The 21,374-nt window shown below is 45.7% G+C and overlaps 1 protein-coding gene across 4 annotated transcripts in view; it reads right to left on the bottom strand.

Annotated features, from left to right (window-relative positions):
- kcnab2a (potassium voltage-gated channel subfamily A regulatory beta subunit 2a) overlaps positions 1-21,374 on the bottom strand; it is a 315,007-nt gene that overhangs the window by 264,708 nt on the left and 28,925 nt on the right. For all 4 annotated transcript variants that reach the window (XM_070860410.1, XM_070860412.1, XM_070860411.1 and 1 more), the window contains exon 2: positions 20,845-20,917. The gene's annotated coding sequence lies outside the window, so the exon portion shown is untranslated. The remainder of the gene's footprint in view (positions 1-20,844; positions 20,918-21,374) is intronic.

The raw sequence follows: 21,374 nt of genomic DNA, 5'->3' as shown, positions 1-21,374 counted from the left end.
TTTATTTATTTTAACTATGATTTTTTTTTACGCTTTTTTTTCCATACTTGCTACTTTGCAACAACTCTTCGCGAGATAGATGATCTCCTCCGTCAGACAGCACACTTACTGCCTGTTAATTAAACAACAATCACCAATGGATATGGATACCCTGATGAGTCTTGACCTGTTCACTTGCTGCTTACTGAGAGAGATGGTGAGAACAGATAACAAGAAGGATGACGAGAAAGTAAGCAAAAAAATGACAAAAAAAAATATTAATCCTACATTGCTGTATGCTGCAATATGCCTGATAACACTACACTGCTCCAGGATACAGAATTATAAGGTGCAGGTGACAGAAAACCTATGTGGTAACCATCGTTTTTTTCATAAAGGTGCAAATCCTACAATTGTCAAAGTCAATGTACTTCTGACAGGTAATAAAGCTCAACTTAGAAAACGTCTGTGTAGGTTAACAAGGATCATTAATTAGAATTAGTATCTCTCCATCAAACTGCTCGAGTGTTGTCCTGGTTAACTGACTGGTGTGGTATATTGATGATTATTCCAATGCCTGTAATCCCTTGATCAACCACTACATAACAAGGGTACAATCCTTGCAGAGAGGATTAGGGAAAGAATTCCAGAGTGTGGGGCAAAAGCTTCTATGCAATAAATAGTGGCAATGTAAATCAAATGCCACTCTAAAACAATGCCGTCAAGACACGAAAGCTGAAGTTCAAACCGAAGATTTTAATTCAGTACTGAGACTGACCAGGCTTGTGAGCACTCTTGGGCCAGCGAATCCCAGGTGTCGGTGGGGATGTTGCACTTTTTCAAGGAGGCTTGGAGGGTGTCCTTGAAACGTTTCCTCTGCCCACCTGGGGCTCGCTGGCCATGTCGGAGCTCTAAGTAGAGTGCTTGTGTTGGGAGTCGAGTATCGGGCATGCGGACGATGTGGCCCGTCCATCGGAGCTGATCGAAGCATTGACTACGCTCAATGCTGGGATGTTGGACTGAGGGAGAACACAGACGTTGGTGTGCCTATAATACTTTGGTTAGGCCACAGCTGGAATACTGCGTGCAGTTCTGGTCACCGTATTACAGGAAGGACATGATTGCACTAGAGAGGGTGCAGAGGAGATTTACTAGGATGCTGCCTGGAATGGAGAATCTTAGTTATGAGGACAGATTGGATAGGCTGGGTTTGTTCTCATTGGAACAGAGGAGGTCGAGAGGAGACCTCATTGAGGTGTACAAAATATTGAGGGGTCTGGACATAGTGGATAGTAAGGGCCTTTTTCCATTGGTGGAGGGATCTATAACGAGGGGGCATAGTTTTAAGGTGGTTGGTGGAAGGTTGAGAGAGGATTTGAGAGGGGGGCTTCTTTACGAGAGGGTTGTGGGGATCTAGAACTCGTTGTCTGGAAGAGTAGTGGATGCAGAAACTCTCACCCACCTTTAAGAGATGGTTGGAATGGCATGTAAAGTGCAGTGACCTGCAGAGTTACAGACCTAGAGCTGGTAATAGGGATTAGAAACATAGAAAATAGGTGCAGGAGTAGGCCATTCGGCCCTTCAAGTCCTCATCATGCAACTTCAGTACCCCTGTTTTCTCTCCATACCCTCTGATCCCTTTAGCTGTAAGGACCACATCTAACTCCCTTTTGAATATATCCAACGAACTGGACTCAACAATTTTCTGTGGTAGAGAATTCCACAGGTTCACAATTCTCTGGGTGAAAAAGTTTCTCCTCATCTTGGTCTAGATGGCTTACCACTTATCCTTAGACTGTGACCCCTGGTTCTGGACTTCCCCAACATCGGGAACATTCTTCCTGCATCTAACCTGTCTAATCCCATCAGAATTTTATATGCTTCTATGAGATCCCCTCTCATTCTTTTAAATTCCAGTGAATATAAGCCTAGTCGATCCAGTCTTTCTTCATGTGTCAATCCTGCCATCCCGGAAATCAGTCTGATGAACCTTCGCTGCACTCCCTCAATAGCAAAAATGTCCTTCCTCAGATTAGGAGACCAAAACTGCACACAATACTCAAGGCGTGGTCTCACCAAGGCCCTGTACAATTGCAGCAAGACCTCCCGGCTCCTACAATCAAATCCTCTCACTATGAAGGCCAACATGCCATTTGCTTTCTTTACTGCCTGCTGTACCTGCATGCCTACTTTCAATGATTGATGTACCATGACACCCAGGTCTCGTTTCAACTCCCCTTTTACTAATTCAGATAATAAGCTGCCTTCCTGTTTTTGCCACCAAAGTGGATAACCTCACCCTTCTCCACATTATATTGCATCTGCCATGCATTTCCCACTCACCTAACCTGTCCATGTCACACTACAGCCTCTTAGCACCCTCCTCACAGCTCACACTGCCATCCAGCTTAGTGTCATCTGCCAACTTGAATATATTATATTCAATTCCTTCATCTAAATCATTAATATATATTGTAAATATCTGGAGTCCCAGCACTGAACCTTGCGGTACCCCACTAGTCACTGCCTGCCATTCTGAAAAGGACCAATTTATTCCCATTCATTGGGCTCAAGTTTCGGACCCCCGTTAGAACGGCGCACATCGGAAAGGCCGGCCTAATTTGTAGAACAGAATTTGCGCCGAATACTTACCTTGCAATTCTCTGATATCTATAGGCCTGTTTCCAGCTCGGCGCGGCGCAGCAGAAGCTGCTGGGGCAGAGCTACAGCCCTGCGCCAAAAAGAGTGTTGGCATGCGCAGCAGCTCCTGGCCCTCCCAGCACGTCCTGTCCTGGCCGAAGGGACGTCGCCCCTATCCCGGGCTAAGTGGCCTGACACCTCTTACCTCATCGGCGGCAGGGCCTGCTCGGCATCTCGCTGGGGGCGGGCCCCGCGCGAAGTCCTCGGCGGAGGAAAGGCATCTCCTGGGTGCAGGCCCCGCCCAAAGTGGCATCGTCTGCGGAGGCGGGGCCCTCCCGCCCGGCCTCTTGCTGGGGGAGGGCCCCGCCCAAAGTCCTCGGCGGCGGCGGGGCCCGCCCGCCATCTCGCTGGGTGCGGACCCCGCCCGAAGTCCTCCGTGGTGGCCCGGCTTCTCGGTGCGGGCGTCGGAGGCGGGGCCCGCCCTCCCGGCATCTCGCTGGGTGCGGACCCCGCCCTAAGTCCTCCGCGTGGCCCGGCTGCGGGACCCGCCCGTCCAGCATCTTTCTGGGGGCGGGCCCCGCCTGAAGTCCTTGGCGGCGGCGATCATCCCTGGATGCGGGCTATGCCCAAAGTGGTGGCGGCGGGGCCCACCTGACCGGCATCTCCTGGGGGGCCCCATCCCAGCACGCTGTTGGAGGGCTCCTGGTGCTGCAATAGGTGAGTAGAAACTTAATTTTTTTATTTATTGATTTGATTTTTTATTATTTTGATTTTTGTTTCTTGTTATTTTTAATTTTTTTGATTTATTGGTTGATTTATTTATCATTTATGATTGATGGTGGCTCTTTATTTGTAAGAGTGAAGTATGTAATGTTGTAAACTTCCCTTCCTTCGCCTTCTCCCCCCCCCACCCACCATCTCTCGTTCCCTACGCCTAATTTCTGAAGTATAGGCAAGGTTTTTCTGAGCGTACAATAATCTACACTTACTCCATTCTAAGTTAGTTTGGAGTAAGTTTTCGCTGCCTAAACTTGCAAAACAGGCGTAAGTGGCTAGACACGCCCCCTTTTGAAAAAAATCTGTTCTAAAATGAAACTATTCTAATTCACTAGAACTGGAGCAAACTAAATGCTGAGAATTGCAATTTCTAAGATGCTCCATTCTAAACTAGTTGTTCCAAAAAAATAGGAGCAACTCAGGCCGAAACTTGAGCCCTTTGTTTCCTATCTGCCAACCAGTTCTCTATCCACATCAATACATTACCCCCAATACCATGTGCTTTAATTTTGCACACTAATCTCTTGTGTGGGACCTTATCAAACGCTTTTTGAAAGTCCAAGTACACCACATCCACTGGTTCTTTCTCCCTTGTCCACTCTACTAGTTACATCCTCAAAAAATTCTAGAAGATTTGTCAAGCATGATTTCCCTTTCATAAATCCATGCTGACTTGGACCAATTCTGTCACTACTTTCCAAATGCGCTGCTATTACATCTTTAATAACTGATTCCAGCATTTTCCCCACAACCGATGTCAGGCTAACCGGTCTATAATTCCCTGTTTTCTCTCCCTCCATTTTTAAAAAGTGGGGTTACATTAGCTATCCTCCAATCCATAGGAACTGATCCAGAGTCCATGGAATGTTGGAAAATGACTACCAATGCATCTACTATTTCTAGGACCACTTCCTTAAGTACTCTGGGATGCAGACTATCAGGCCCTGGGGATTTATCGGCCTTCAATCCCATCAATTTCCCCAACACCATTTCCTGACCATTTGGACGGCGCAGATATAATGGTAAGTACTGCAGGGAATAGAATACCCTGCGTGATCTCCTGGACTAGTTTTGACTGCCTGGATGAGTCGGAGAGGAATTTTCCAAGATTTTTTCTCCCTAAATTGGTCTGGATTTTTTTATCTGGTTTTTGTCTCTCCCAGGCGATCACATGGCTCCGGTTGGGGTGGGTAGAATGCTTCAGTATAAGGGGTGCCGCAGTTGTGAGAGGTGGACTGGTTGGGCTGGGTACTCTTTGCCTTTCCATCATTGTTTATAGGTTTATATGTAACCTTTAGGGCTGCTGACCAAGGGCCGTGCGGCTCTTTGTCGGCCGGTGTGGACACGATGAGCCGAAATGGCCTCCTTCTGTGCTGTAAGTTTCTATGTTTCTATCCTGCCAAGGATTTGGAGGATCTTGCAGAGATAGCGTTGGTAGTACTTCCCCAGTGCTTTGAGGTGCTTTCTGTACATAGTCCATGTTTCTGAAGCATATAGGAGAGCGGGTATCACTACTGCTCTGTAGACCATGAGCTTGGTGCCGGGTTTGAGGTCCTGGTCTTCAAACACCCTCTTCCGAAGGCTGCACTGGCACACTGAAGGTGGTGTTCGATTTTGTCATAGACATCTGCCTTTGTTAACAGTAGGCTCTAGAGTTATGGAAAATGGTCCACCTTGTCCAAGGTCTCGTCATGGATCTTGATAATCAGGGGGCAGTACTGTGTGACGGGGGCAGGTTGGTAGAGAAGCTTTGTCTTATGGGTGTTTAGTGTAAGGCCCATATTCTCGTACGCTTCAGTGAAGGTGTTGACGATGGTTTGGAGTTCGACCTCAGAGTATGCGCAAACACAATCGCCATCTGCCTATGTGAGGTCAAAGAACGCCATATACAGAGGCTGATGCTGCTCCCTGCATTTTTCTTGAATGTGACACGTGGTGAAGATCATATCCACTGTGCCCCTTAGTGGGTGGAATCTGCATTACGACTCTGGGAGAAGCTCTTCAGCCCCTGGAGAAGACAATTGAGGAGGATTCTTGTGATGACTTTCCCTGTAGCAGACAACAGGGAAACTCCTCTGTAATTACAGATAGGGAGGAGTGAAGCCATAAAGGAATTTTAACATGAGGATAGGATAAAAATTTTAAATTGGAGGCGTTGGGGGACCAGGAGCCAATGTAGGTCAGCAAGCACAGGGGCCATAGGTAAGTAGGACTTGGGAAACAGGCAGCAGAGTTTTGAATGAGCTGTAGTTTATAGAGGTGGAGGATGGAAGGCTGGCCAGGAGAACATTGAAATAGTCGAATATGAATGTAAAATGCATGGATGATGGGCTGAGGCAGTGTCTGAGATGGACCATGTTACAGAGGTAGGTGGTCTTTGTGTTAGAGGGGATATGGGGTTGGAAGCTCAGATCGGATCAAAAGGACAGTCGACTTCAACCCAAGACAGCGGCCATGAAGGAGGATGGAATTGGTGGCAATGGTATGGAATTCCTTGCAAGGGCTAAAGACGATAGCTTCAGTCTTCCCAGTGTTAAGAACATAAGAAATAGGAGCAGGAGTAGGCCATTTGGCCCCTCGAGTCTGCTCCGCCATTCAATATCATGGCTGATCTGATCATGTACTCAGTTCCATTTCCCTACCAGCTCCCCATAACTTTTTACTCCCTTATCGCTCAAAAATCTGTCTATCTCTGAGTTAAATATATTCAATGACCCAGCCTCCACAGCTCTCTGGAGCAGAGAATTCCATAGATTTACAACCCTCAGAAGAAATTTCTCCTTATTCTAAGACTATGTCCCCTAGTTTTAGTTTCCCCTACGAGTAGAGATATCCACTCTGCATCCACCTTATCGAGCCCTCTCATTATCTTATCTCATTCTTCTGAACTCCAATGAATATAGGCCCAACCTACTCAACCGATCTTCATAAGTCAACCCCCTCATCTCCAGAATCAACCTAGTGAACCTTCTCTGAACAACCTCCAATGCAAGTATATCCTTCCTTACATACAAAGACCAAAACTGTACGCAGTTCTCTAGGTGTGGCCTCACCAATACCCTGTACAGTTGTAGCAGGACTTCTCTGCTTTTATATTCTATCCCCGTTATATATGTAAACTTGTATATATTCTGTACAGCCACCAGAGGGCTCATCCCCTGGAGTCCCAAGGAATCCCATAATCCCTTGGGAGCATAGGTATTTAAGGAGACCTCACAGGTTGGAGAGGCAATAAAGGACTACGGTCACACTTTACTTTGAGCTCACAGTATCCAGTCAGACTCTTTCATACATAACAACTGGCGACGAGATACAGATAGCGAACCCAACGATGCAGAGAACAGTGGGCATCCTGGAGAAATTCTTGGAGGGAGATGATTGGGAAACCTTTGTGGAGCGACTCGACCAATACTTTGTAGCCAACGAGCTGGAAGGAGAAGCGAATGCTGCCAAACGAAGGGCAATTCTCCTCACCGTCTGCGGGACACCAACGTATGGCTTCATGAAAAATCTGCTTGCTCCAGCGAAACCCAAAGAGAAATCGTACGAAGATTTGTGCACACTAGTCCGGGAGCATTTGAACCCGAAGGAATGCGTTCTGGTGGCGAGGTACCGGTTCGACACCTACAAAAGGTCTCAAGGCCAGGAAGTGGCAAGTTATGTCGCCAAGCTAAGACGCCTTGCAGGACATTGCAAATTCGAAGGACATTTGGAGCACATACTCAGAGACTTTTTCATACTTGGTATTGGCCACGAAACCATACTTCGCAAACTTTTGACTGTAGAGACCCCAACCTTAAGTAAGGCCATAGCGATAGCCCAGGCGTTCATTGCCACCAGTGACAATACTAAGCAAATCTCTCAGCACACGAGTGCTGCTACAAGTACTGTGAACAAAGTGATGTTGTTTTCAAATCGCAACATACAGGGTAGGTCACACACGCTTGCAGTTGCACGTCCGCAGACATCTCAGGGTCCACCATCAAGGGTGATGAATGCAAGGCCATTAACACCTGGTTGGCGCTGTGGGGGTGATCATCGTTTCCATTCATGCCGCTTCAAAGGGTCCATTTGCAAGGGCTGTGGAACAATGGGACACCTCCAACGTAGGTGTAGGCAAGCTGCAAATCCTGTTAATCCTGCAAACCACCATGTTGCAGATCCACGACAGATCACGACGAACCAGAGCCTCAAACCGAGGAGGCAGAGATACATGGGGTGCACACATTTACCACAAAGTGTGCCCCGATAATGCTGAATGTTGAACTGAATGGACTCCCAGACAAATTAACTGTGCAGATAGCAGTTAACGGGTATGATGTGATTGGCATCACGGAGACATGGCTCCAGGATGACCAAGGTTGGGAACTCAACATCCAGGGGTATTCAGCATTTAGGAAGGATAGACAGAAAGGAAAAGGAGGCGGGATGGCGTTGCTGGTTAAAGAGGAAATTAATGCAATTGTAAGGAAGGATATTAGCTTGGATGATGTGGAATCGGTATGGGTGGAGCTACGGAATACCGAAGGGTAGAAAACGCTAGTGGGAGTTGTGTACAGGCCACCAAATAGAAGTAGTGAGGTTGGGGACAGCATCAAACAAGAAATAAGGGATGTGTGCAATAAAGGTACAGCAGTAATCATGGGCGACATTAATCTACATATTGATTGGGCGAACCTAACTGGTAGCAATGCGGTGGAGGAGGATTTCCTGGAGTGTATTAGGGATGGATTTCTAGACCAATATGTCGAGGAACCAACCAGAGAGCTGGCCATCCTAGACTGGGTGATGTGTAATGAGAAGGGACTAATTAGCAATCTTGTTGTGCGAGGCCCCTTGGGGAAGAGTGACCATAATATGGTAGAATTCTTTATTAAGATGGAGAGTGACAAAATTAATTCAGAAACTAGGGTCCTGAACTTAAGAAAAGGTAACTTTGATGGTATGAGGCGCGAATTGGCGAGATTAGACTGGCTAATGATACTTAAAGAGTTGACGGTGGATAGGCAATGGCAAACCTTTAAAGATCATATGGACAAACTTCAACAATTGTACATCCCTGTCTGGAGTAAAAATAAAACGGGGAAGGTGGCTCAACCGTGGCTAACAAGGGAAATTAAGGATACTGTTAAATCCAAGGAAGAGGCATACAAATTAGGCAGAAAAAGTAGCAAGCTAGAAGACTGCGAGAAATTTAGAATACAGCAGAGGAGGACAAAGGGTTTAATTAAGAGGGTGAAAATAAAGTACGAGAGGAAGCTTGCCGGAAACATAAAAAATGACTGCAAAAGCTTCTATAGATATGTCAAGAGAAAAAGATTAGTGAAAACAAACGTTGGTCCCTTGCAGTCGGATTCGGGTGAATTTATAATGGGGAACAAAGAAATGGCAGACCAATTGAACAAGTACTTTGGTTCTGTCTTCACAAAGGAAGACACAAATAACCTTCCCGATGTACTACGGGTCCGAAGGTCTAGTGAGAAGGAGGAACTGAAAGATATCCTTATTAGACGGGAAATTGTGTTAGGGAAATTGACGGGATTGAAGGCCGATAAATCCCGAGGACCTGATAGTCTACATCCCAGAGTACTTAAGGAAGTAGCCCTAGAAATAGTGGATGCATTGGTGATAATTTTCCAACAGTCTATTGACTCTGGATCAGTTCCTATGGGCTGGAGGGTTGCTAATGTAACACCACTTTTTAAAGATGAAGGGAGAGAGAAAATGGGTAATTATAGACCAGTTAGCCTGACATCAGTAGCGGGGAAAATGTTGGAATCAATCATTAAGGATGAAATAGCAGCACATTTGGAAAGCAGTGATAAAATTGGTCCAAGTCAGCATGGATTTATGAAGGGGAAATCATGCTTGACAAATCTTCTGGAATTTTTTTGAAGATGTAACCAGTAGAGTGGACAGGGGAGAACCAGTGGATGTGGTGTATTTGGACTTTCAAAAGGCGTTTGACAAGGTCCCACACAAGAGATTGTTGTGCAAAATCAAAGCACATGGTATTGGGGGTAATGTACTGACGTGGATAGAGAACTGGTTGGCAGACAGAAAGCTGAGTCGGGATTAACGGGTCCTTTTCAGAATGGCAGGCAGTGACTGGTGGAGTGCCGCAGGGCTCAGTGCTGGGACCGCAGCTCTTTACAATATATATTAATGATTTGGATGATGGAATCGAATGTTATATCTCCAAGTTTGCAGATGCCACTAAACTGGGTGGCGATGTGTGCTGCGAGGAGGACGCTAAGAGGCTGCAGGGTGATTTGGACAGGTTAGGCGAGTGGGCAAATACAAGGCAGATGCAGTATAATGTGGATAAATGTTAGGTTATCCACTTTGGGGGTAAAAACATGAAGGCAGAATATTATCTGAATGGCGGCAGATTAGGAAAAGGGGAGGTGCAGCGAGACCTGGGTGTCATGATTCATCAGTCATTGAAGGGTGGCATGCAGGTACAGCAGGCGGTGAAGAAGGCAAATGGTATTTTGGCCTTCATAGCAGGGGGATTTGAGTATAGGAGCAGGGAAGTCTTACTGCAGTTGTACAGGGCCTTGGTGAGGCCCCACCTGGAATAGTGTGTTCAGTTTTGGTCTCCTCATCTGAGGAAGGACGTTCTTGCTATTAAAGAAGTGCAGCGAAGGTTCACCAGACTGATTCCTGGGATGGCAGGACTGACATATGAGGAGAGACTGGATCGACTGGGCCTGTATTCACTGGAGTTTAGAAGGATGAGAGGGGATCTCATAGAAACATATAAAATTCTGACGGGACTGGACAGGTTAGATGCAGGAAGAATGTTCTCGATATTGGGGAAGTCCAGGACCAGGGGACATAGTCTTAGGATAAGGGGTAAGCCAGTTAGGACTGAGATGAGGAGAAACTTCTTCACTCAGAGAGTTGTTAACCTATGGAATTCCAGACCACAGAGAGTTGTTGATGCCAGTTCATTGGATATATTCAAGAGGGAGTTAGATATGGCCCTTGCGGCTAAAGGGATCAAGGGGTATGGAGAGAAAGCAGGAACGGGGTACTGAAGGAATGATCAGCCATGATCTTATTGAATGGTGGTGCAGGCTCGAAGGGCCGAATGGCCTACTCCTGCACCTATTTTCTATGTTTCTATGTCAATGGAGTTGGACATGGGCGCGAGCCAGTCCATCATGAGCAAAAAGACTTTTCAAAAAATTGTGGTGCAGCAAGGCCTCAAGGACAGTCTTGACTCCCATTTGCACGAAACTAAGAATTTATACAAAGGAACTGATTCCCGTAATCGGCAGTGCTACCTGAAGATCTCCTACAATGGAGCGGTGCACAAGCTACCACTCTGGGTGTACCGGGCGATGGCCCCATGCTGCTCGGCAGGAGCTGGCTGGGAAAGATACGCTGGAACTGGGACGATGTCCGAGCGCTCTCGCCCGCTGACGACACTTCGTGTGCCCAGGTCTTAAACAAATTCCCCTCGCTGTTCGAACCAGAAATCGGGAAGTTCCAAGGAGCAAAATTGCAGATCCACCTAATTCCGGGGGCACGACCCATTCATCACAAGGCAAGAGCAGTACCGTACATGATGAGAGAAAGGGTAGACATCAAGCTAGACCGGCTGCAAAGAGAAGGCATCATTTCACCGATCGAATTCAACGAGTGGGCCAGCCCGATCGTCCCAGTCCTCAAGAGACGACACCGTCAGAATCTGTGGTGATTACAAAGTAATCATCGATCGTTTCTCCCTGCAGGACCAATACCCACTACCAAAGACCGACGACCTCTTTGCAACGCTGGCAGGAGGAAAGACGTTCACGAAGCTGGACTTGACTTCAGCCTACATGATGCAGGAGCTGGAGGAATCCTTGAAGGGCCTCACCTGCATCAACACACACAAAGGCCTCTTCATTTATAGCAGATGCCAGTTTAGAATTCGATCAGCGGCGGCGATATTCCAGGGAAACATGGAAAGCTTACTTAAGTCGGTCCCGCGCACGGTGGTCTTCCAGGACGACATCTTGGTTACAGGTCGGGACACAGCCGAGCATCTGCAGAACCTGGAGGAGGTTCTTAGTCGACTCAACCGCGTGGGGCTCAAGTTAAAACGCTCGAAGTGCGTTTTCCTGGTGCCTGAAGTGGAGTTCCTGGGGAGGAGGATCGCGGCGGACGGCATCAGACCCACCGATTCGAAGACGGAGGCAATCGAGAACGCACCAAGGCCACAGAATGTGACGGAGCTGCGGTCGTTTCTAGGACTCCTGAACTACTTTGGTAACTTCTTACACTGTTAGAGCCACTGCATGCCTTACTGCATAAAGGGGACGAATGGGTTTGGGGCAAAAGCCAAGAAAATGCCTTTGTAAAAGCTAGAAAATTGTTATGCTCAAACAAATTGCTTGTGCTGTATGATCCATGTAAGCGTTTGGTACTAGCATGTGATGCGTCGTCATATGGCGTAAGGTGTGTATTGCAACAAGCTAATGATTTTGGGAAATTGCAACCAGTTGCTTATGCATCCAGGAGTCTGTCTAAGGCGGAGAGCGCCTACAGCATGATTGAAAAAGAATCGTTAGCATGTGTCTATGGGGTAAAGAAAATGCATCAATATCTGTTTGGGCTAAAATTTGAATTGGAAACTGACCATAAGCCACTGATATCCCTGTTTTCCGAGAGTAAGGGGCTAAACACTAATGCATCGACCCGCATCCAGAGATGGACGCTCACGTAGTCCGCATACAACTACGCCATCCGCCACAGAAAACTGTGCCAATGCTCTCAGTAGGCTGCCATTGCCCACCACAGGGGTGGAAATGGCACAGCCCACAGATTTCGTCATGGCTATGGAAGCATTTGAGAGTGAGCAATCACCCGTCACAGCCCGACAGATTAAAACCTGGACGAGCCAGGACCCCTTACTGTCCCTAGTTAAAAACTGTGTGCTTCACGGGAGCTGGTCCAGTGTCCCAGTGGAAATGCAGGAAGAGATAAAGTCGTTCCAGCGGCGCAAAGATGAATTGTCTATACAGGCAGACTGCCTTCTATGGGGTCATCGGGTAGTGGTTCCCAAGAAGGGCAGAGAGACCTTCATCAATGACTTCCACAGTACCCACCCAGGCATCGTAATGATGAAAGCGATAGCCAGATCCCGTGTGTGGTGGCCTGGTATCGATGCGGACTTAAGAGTCCTGCGTGCACAGATGCAACACATGCTCGCAGCTAAGCAATGTACCCAGGGAGGCGCCACTAAGTTGATGATCTTGGCCTTCCAAACCGTAGTCTAGGGTCCATGTCAACTATGCAGGCCCGTTCTTGGGTAAAATGTTCCTTGTGGTTGTAGATGCGTACTCCAAATGGACTGAATGTGAGATAATGTCGGCAAGCACGTCCGCTGCCACCATTGAAAGCCTGTGGGCTATGTTTGCCACGCACGGCCTGCCCGATGTCCTTGTGAGCGACAACGGGCCATGTTTTACCAATGCCGAGTTCAAAGAATTCATGACCCGCAACAGGATCAAACCTGTTACATCTGCCCCGTTTAAACCAGCATCCAATGGTCAGGCAGAGAGAGCAGTGCAAACCATCAAGCAGGGCTTGAAGAGGGTAACGGAAGGCTCACTGCAGATTCGCCTATCCAGAGTCTTGCTTAGCTACCGCACGAGACCCCACTCGCTCACTAGGATCCCACCTGCTGAACTGCTCATGAAAAGGGCACTTAAGACAAGGCTCTCGTTCACCCCGATCTACATGAACAGGTAGAGAGCAGGCGGCTTCAATACAGTCAGTATCATGATAGCGCAAATGTGTCACGCGAGATTGAAATCAATGATCCTGTACTTGTATTGAATTATGGACAAAGTCCCAAGTGGCTTCCCGGCACTGTTGTGGCCAAAGAGGGGAGCAGTGTGTTTCGAGGTCAAACGGTCAAATGGTCAAATGGACTCATTCACCGGAAACACTTGGACCAAATCAAAGTCAGATTCATGGACTATCCTGAGCAACCCACTTTGGGCCCTACCTTCTTTGACACCCCCAACATACACATCAGTGGCAACCGACACCACGGTTGGCCATGAAGCAGAACCCATCGCCCACAGCAGCCCAGCAAAGCCAGGTGCACAGCAGCCCAGCGAGGGCTCAACAGATGACTCACCAATACCAGCATTTGCCCCAAGACGATCAACCAGGACAAGAAGGGCCCCAGAGTGACTCACCTTTTAAATAGTTGCACTGTTAACTTTGGGCAGGGGGGGGGGGGGGAGGGAGGGAAAGAGTGTTGTTATATATGTAAACTTGTATATACTCTGTACAGCCACCAGAGGGCTCATCCTCTGAAGTCCCAAAGGACCCATAATCCCTTGGGAGCACATGTATTTAAGGAAGCCTCACAGGTTGGAGAGGCACTCTGGAAGCCTGCAATAAAGGACTACGGTCACACTTTACTTTGAGCTCACAGTATCCAGTCATACATAACAATCCCCCTTGCAATAAAGACCAACATTCTATTTGCATACAGGATACTAACTTTTTGTGTTTCATGCACAAGCACCCCCAGGTGTCTCTGCACTGCAGCACTTTGCAATTTTTCTCCATTTAAAATTATAATTTGCTTCTCTATTATTTCTGCCAAAGTGGATAAGCTCACATTTTCCCACATTATGGGCCCAAGTTTCCACACGATAAAAAACGGGCGCCCCTCCGAACTGGGCGCCCGTTTTTCGCGCCGAAAACGGCGCCGGAAAAAAAACGCGTGATTCTGGAGCGCCCTGAAGCTCCATGTCTGCTTGGCGCGGCGCCCAGGGGGGCGGAGCCACCACTCGCGCCAATTTTGTAAGTGGGAGGGGGCGGGTACCATTTAAATTAGTTTTTTTTCCTGCCGGCAACCCTGCGCGTGCTCGTTGGAGCGTTCGCGCACGCGCAGTGTGAAGGAAACATTGGCACTCGGCCATTTTTGCAGTTCTTTGTAGCTGTTTAATTTTTGAACATTTTTTTAATAAAAGCACATTGCCATCAGCACATCAGCACTGAGGCTTCTTGCAGCAGTGGGAAGGCTGCAGGAAGCCTCAGAAAGTTGAGGCAGCCGTTTCCCTCCCCCACCCCCCGTCGGGAACAGCTTCCTCCTCCTCCTCCCCCCCCCCCCGCGGGAACGAACGGCTGCCTCCTTCCCCCGCGGGAACGAACAGCTGCCTTCTTCTCTCCCCCCCCCCCCCCCCCCGCGGGAACGAACGGCTTACTCAACTTGTGAGGCTTCCTGTAGCATTCTCCCTGGGTGAAGCATTTTCACACAGGTAGGAAGATGGTTTATTTAATCTTTTCTTTGCTTATAAATTTTTATTCAGGTTGGATTTATTTGTATAATATTTGTATAAGTATAAATAAGGATTTATTATAGAATTTAATGACTTCCCTTTCCCTTTCCCCGCCCCCGCCCCCCCTCCCCCTCCCCCCCCCACCTCGTTCTGGACGCTTAATTTGTAACCTGCGCCTGATTTTTTAATGTGTAGACAAGGTTTTTTCAGTTCTACAAAAATCTTCACTTGCTCCATTCTAAGTTAGTTTGGAGTACGTTTTCACTGTGGAAACTTTGAAATCAGGCGTCAGTGGCCGAACACGCCCCCTTTTGAAGAAAAAATTCTGTTCCAAAGTGAAACTGTTCTAACTGACTAGAACTGCAGAAAAAAAAATGTGGAGAATTGCGATTTCTAAGATAGTCCGTTCTCCACCAGTTGCTCCTAAAAATCAGGCGCAAATCATGTGGAAACTTGGGCCCTATATTCTATGACAAATGTTTGCCCACTCACTTAGCCTGTCTATATCCCTTTACAAATTTTGTGTGTCCTCCTCACAATTTGCTTTCCCACCCATCTTTGTATCATCAGCAAACTTGGCTACATTACACTCGGTCTCTTCATCCAAGTCATTAATATAGATTGTAAATAGTTGAGGACCCAGCAACGATCCCTGCGGCACCCCACTAGTCACTGTTTGCCAACTGGAAAATGACCCATTTATCCCGACTCTCTGTTTTCTGTTAGTTAGCCAATCCTCTTATCCATGCTAATATATTATCCCCAACCCTGTGAGCTTTTATCTTGTACAGTAACCTCTTATGTGGCACCTTATTGAATGCCTTCTGGAAATTCAAATACACCACATCTACTGGTTCCCCCTTATCCACCCTGCTCGTTGCATCCTTAAAGAACTCCAGCAAATTTGTCAAACATGATTTCCCTTTCATAAAACCATGCTAACTCTGCTCAATTGAATCATGCTTTTCCAAATGTCCCGCTACTGCTTCCTTAATAATAGACTCCAGCATTTTCCTAACGACAGATGTTAGGCTAACTAGTCTATAGTTTCCTGCTTTTTGTCTGACTACTTTTTTTAATTAGGGGCATTACATTTGTAGTTTTCCAATCTGCTAGCACTGCCCCAGAATCCAGGGAATTTTGGTAGATTACAAACAATGCATCCACTATCTCTGCAGTTTAACTGGAGGAAATAGTAGCTCATCCAGGACTGGATATCAGACAAGCAGGCTGACAACACAGAGGTTGTGGAGGGGTCCAGAGAGGTGGTGGAGAGGTAGAGCTGGGTATCATCAGTGCACGTGGAACCTAATGCCATGTCTTCGGATGATACTAACGAGGTGCAGTAGGTAGATGAGGAATTGTGGGAGGTGGGGATAGGCAGGAATAGATCCTTGGGGACTCTAGAGGTAATGGTATGGGGACAGGAAGAGAAGTCACTGCTGGAGATGTGCAATGATTGGATGGGAAATAATGGAGCCAGACAAGTGCAGTCCCATTTAGCTGAACAAGGGAGAAGGATGGTGTGGTCAAAGGTTGCAGAGAAATCGAGAAGGAAGAGGAGAGGTAATGCACCAGGTTACAGTCACAGAGGATGTTTTAGTGCTGTGGCAGGTCAGAACCCCAACTGGACAGATTCAGACACAGAATTGTGGAAAAGATGGGCATGGATTTGGGAGGCGACAACACATTCAACGACTCGAGAGGAAAAGGAGGCTGGAGATGGGGCACTAAAAGAGAAAAACTAAAATGGGGATGTGGGATTATATTCCACTCTCCATCCCTCCCAAATTGGCCAAAAATACTTCTAAACTTGTCACACATAAGGTGTGAATTCACAGATCACTAGTATTATGTTGCACATAATCCTCCTGCTTGATAAAGAATTACAAGTTCATACTCTAGTAGAATTTATATACCACTTTGAAAAAATACAATGTTTAATTTATATTTTCATTACATTTGGTTCACAGAAATTTAGTTATACACTGAAGTTTGATCACTGTTCCAAAGTTTTCTAGTCTTAACGATTAAAGAACCATTGGGACTTTCATCATCTGCAGTAAATATCATGTTTATTATAAAACTGGTGAAAATTAATAAACTGAAAAGGCCCAAGACAATAGAAATCAAAAATTGTAAAAGAAACCTTCGGAATCATTTTCAGTTTCAGCAAGCCAAAAACAAACTCTGGACTTTTTAATTTTCAACCCTCTCAAAACATCTTTGTAGTATATCTTTATAGTTCAGTACATCATCCTGTTAGTTGCACTCTGTTACCAATTTCTTCCTACCTCTCCTGAGGGCACTGAATCCTACAGTTCTGAGGGAACGAACAGCTCACCAAAACAATGCCCAAATATGAAAATTTTTCAAGTACGAACCCAGACACTGAATAGCAACAGGTTATTTAATCACGGGGAGCATTAAAACACCAAAGTCTACTTGTACTTATTGTCAGCATAAATTGGAGAGCGATGAAGCTCAAGAACCCAAGCTGATTATTCTTTTCCCTGGCTCACCTGCGCTAAGGCCACTTTTAGCAACCCTACCATCACCCTGGCTAACAATTTTTTATTTTAAAAAATTCATTCGGGATACGGGCATCGCTGGCAAGCCAGCATTTATTGCCCATCCTAGTTGCCCTTGAAGAAAATTAGGGGAATCTAGATACAATAAATGATCTGTATATTCCAATTAATATCTGAAAGAATTCATTCAGTCTACTGAAATATTATTTAAAGTGGTTCTGACAGCATATAGAGGGTCCAATATCCAGGATCACTGGTTCAATCCAGCCTGATTTAAGTGAGAAAATATATATGTCTATGATCACCAAACTACTGCAAAATCTCAATATATAAATGGTTACTCCTTTCCTGCTTCCACCAGAGATACGGGTTCAATGCAAACATCTATAGAACGAAGAGAATGTAAAAAAGATTCCTGGTACATAAAGATTAGTTACATGGACATGAACCAAATCTATGCCAAACAAACCACATTAATGGCATTTATCCATTGATAATAAAAGAGACTTGCAAAATCCCAGGGTATCCATCAATCATTCAATTGCTCAATCTTTCACCATATATATTCAAGGACTCTCAAGTCCATTCTCTTCAATCTAGTAATTGATCTTCCTGCAATATCTCCATAACCTTCAATCAATAATAATTATCCTTGCTCTCATAAAATCATTCATTCATCGGCGGTCCCTCGAACGAGGATGACTTGCTTCCACGAGTTCACAGGTGTTTCAATGAAGAACCCGATGTTCTATTCTTGAACTCCAATTGAGGGGGTGGAAGATGCCTGTGCATGGATTTTTTCTTAAGCGTGTGCACACCAGCCACCACACAGGCTTGACAGAGCTAGGTCTTGGTCCAGTGGCAAGGGTTAACCAAGACGGCTGGAGACCTGCTCTGCTGAAATACATTCATAAAATACACTACTCCTGAAATACATTTACAACTTCATGTATATACATTATTTCTTTGTATATTTTCTATAGCTAATTACAGAATATCTTTGCAGAGCTGGTTGCCTGCCCTGCCCTCTTGGGTAGGAAGGTGTGGGAGGACCGACACAAAGGAGCAATCAACAATGTGCCGAAAATTCCGGCCTCGCCGGGTCCATACGAAGTGCGCACAGACCTGGCAAGGCCTCACAAAAGCCGGTTTTCGGGGCGTGATGGGTGTGCCAAAAACCGGCTTTTCCAATCTGTCAAGATTTCTCTTGACAGATCCTCTGCATCCCCGGGAGAGATTGGGCTATTGGCCCAATTCTTGCCCAGCGAATGTCCTTCAAACATTTACGCCTGCAAGCAGGTGTATAGCTTACTTTTGCAAGCGTAAGAGTTTTAAAACATATAAAAATTAAATTTAATCATACATTTTTATGTTTAAAAATCCCTGTCCATTAAGGTAAGTTTATTTTAAACATTAAAACAAATTTAAAAAAAATCCAAAAATAGTTTTGTCTAAAACATTTAATTAACTTTAAATATATGTGAGTTTTCCCAAATATATTCTGTTGTGTTTCTTGTTTTAGTAGGAAATCTACCGTCCTTACCCGGTCTGGCCTATATGTGACTCCAGATCCATAGCAATATGGTTGACTCTTAACCGTCCTCTGAAATGGCCTGTGAAACCATTTAGTTGTATTCAAGAAAGTGACTCAACACCAACTTCGAGGGCAATTAGGGATGGGCAATAAATGCTGGCCTTTCCGCGACGTTCACATCCCGTGAGTGAATTTTAAAAAGGGCCAGCATTCCATTTGTCTTTTTGATTATTTTTAGTACCTGCCCATGACATTTTAATGTAGTATGCACATGGACCCCCAAGTCTCTTGGGACCTCCAACAATTCTAGCTTTTCGCCATTTTCAACATGTCTCAACACTGAAGTTTGCTTCACTATGTGATGCAAAGGTTATATATTTTATGTCAGTAAGTAAAGCTACATAATCATCAAACTCAATTTCTGAAAGTTGGGATGAGTTGTTCCATTTTTTTTTTAATTCCCTTACCTTCTTTAAGTCTGCCTGGTTCACTTACTGCAATCGAGGTGAGATGGCAAGCAGATAGACAGCCTGCTCCCTGGTCTTTAAGTACAATTGATTTGATCTGACCACCACATATTGTGCAAGAGCAGCCCACGGGAACCCAGTTTCTTATATTTCCTCTTTGTGGGGAAGCATATCACTGCTGCTCTCTGCTCCTTTGCTATGGCAAGAATTAGATATGGGGGGGGGGGGGGGGGGGGGCGGTGGAGGCGATTTTCAACAACTCCTTCAGGCACGAAAGAACCTCCGAGGTGGCCAAGACATGATCTTGAGCTGAAAGGTTTAGCCCAAGTTTAACACAAGACGCCATCTTGGTAAAGGAGTTGAAACTTGCACCAGGATAGGGCTGATTGCCACCTAAATTACCTGCTAGCACTCATTAATGAGGCTGCATGGCATTTTAGTGGATAACAGCAACCAGCTGACTGGGAGTAAACAAGTCGTTGCTGAGGATTTCAAGTGTTATTTGAAGGTTTATCACCTCTTACTGTTCATTTGCTGCTGGAGATTTGAAGCGTTGTGAAACACATCGTGAGACTTTCTGGGACACTTTGTCAAGACTTCACCAACACTATCAACATTTATTCCGTAAATTCTCCGAGGACCTCACCTAAAAAAAAGTGAATGCTGTGCTACTCTACCTTATAGGAATCACCAGGAGAAAGAGAGTGCTTGGTCATGGGCATCTTGTTTGCAGTCCCCCTTTGTCTGCAGGAGGAATTGGAGCAGGACATGAGGCCAGGCAGAGCAGCACCAGCTGCTGCTGCAGGAGCGGAGGACAGAAAGGCGAGGTGGAATTCGTTCCTGACCCTGTAGGTACAGCACATTCCTTCTCCTCTGGACCTCCTCCACCAGGAACACCAGTGCCGCATCAGAGAACCTGTGCGCCTTATCATTTGGTCCCTGAGCCATCCTGAAACCCACCACTGTGCGTTAGTCAGCACACTCCACACCTTCAGTGAAGTGAATGTATGGAGTTCACATATACTGCTCCACAAAAATTGCATCTAATTAGTGCGTGAGTGCTAAACTTGCAGGTATCTGTTTTAGCACTTTCAGGCAAGTTCAAATTATGGTAATCAGCAATTATAATTAAAATTGCATGCTAAAACTAGACTTTTAAACAGGCGTGTCTCATCAGCACAGCACTCATTTAGCACCTGTTTTCACTCTTTCACCAAAATAACCTCCCAGGAGTGTTAGTCACTAGGCTTACTTAGAATACAAATGCTGCTGCCAATATGCCTTCAGAGAAAATCATTGTGCTTTAAAGGTTCTGCAATATGCTTCTTTTGTCACATTCTTAATTCATCACTTTAAATTGATCCCACACGAATAACAGATCCAACAGTACTCCACCCTGACATCATACAAATGCTTTCTCCAGACACAACCCAAGTTAGGAGACAAAATCTACAAATTCAGTTCTGGGTATTTTTCATAGTTGAAGCACTGTACAAAAAATTTCACACACCTACTTTTACATTTCATTGAAATCCTAGTGCCAATACTGTTATTCCTAAAGACAAGATTTATTCCTAAAGACAGCAATATTAATCCATTAAAATGAATGCAGCACTTACAATGCAGTGTGAGCTTGTGGGTTGAGTTCTCAAAACGCTGATAGTGCCTTCCTTTCCGTACACCGTATTATTCCTAAATAAAAAGAAAAACTTTTATTTCTTCAGTTATTAAAATGTATGTTAACAATATTTGCGTTTCCTCCAGTATGTTTTAGTTTTATCCAGTGCATGACTGAACCATATAGAAACATAGAAAATAGATGCAGGAGTAGGCCATTCAGCCCTTCGAGCCTGCACCGCCATTCAATGAGTTCATGGCTGAACATGCAACTTCAGTACCCCATTCCTGCTTTCTCGCCATACCCCTTGATCCCCCGAGTAGTAAGGACTTCATCTAACTCCCTTTTGAATATATTTAGTGAATTGGTCTCAACTACTTTCTGTGGTAGAGAATTCCACAGGTTCACCACTCTCTGGGTGAAGAAGTTTCTCCTCATCTCGGTCCTAAATGGCTTACACCTTATCCTTAGACTGTGACCCCTGGTTCTGGACTTTCCCAACATTGGGAACATTCTTCCTGCATCTAACCT

The sequence above is a fragment of the Pristiophorus japonicus genome, chromosome 18 (assembly GCF_044704955.1).
Source record: "Pristiophorus japonicus isolate sPriJap1 chromosome 18, sPriJap1.hap1, whole genome shotgun sequence".
Classification (NCBI taxonomy): Eukaryota; Metazoa; Chordata; class Chondrichthyes; family Pristiophoridae; genus Pristiophorus; species Pristiophorus japonicus.
Note: the sequence above shows the minus strand (reverse complement) of the source record. Positions and strands in the feature narration are given on the sequence as shown.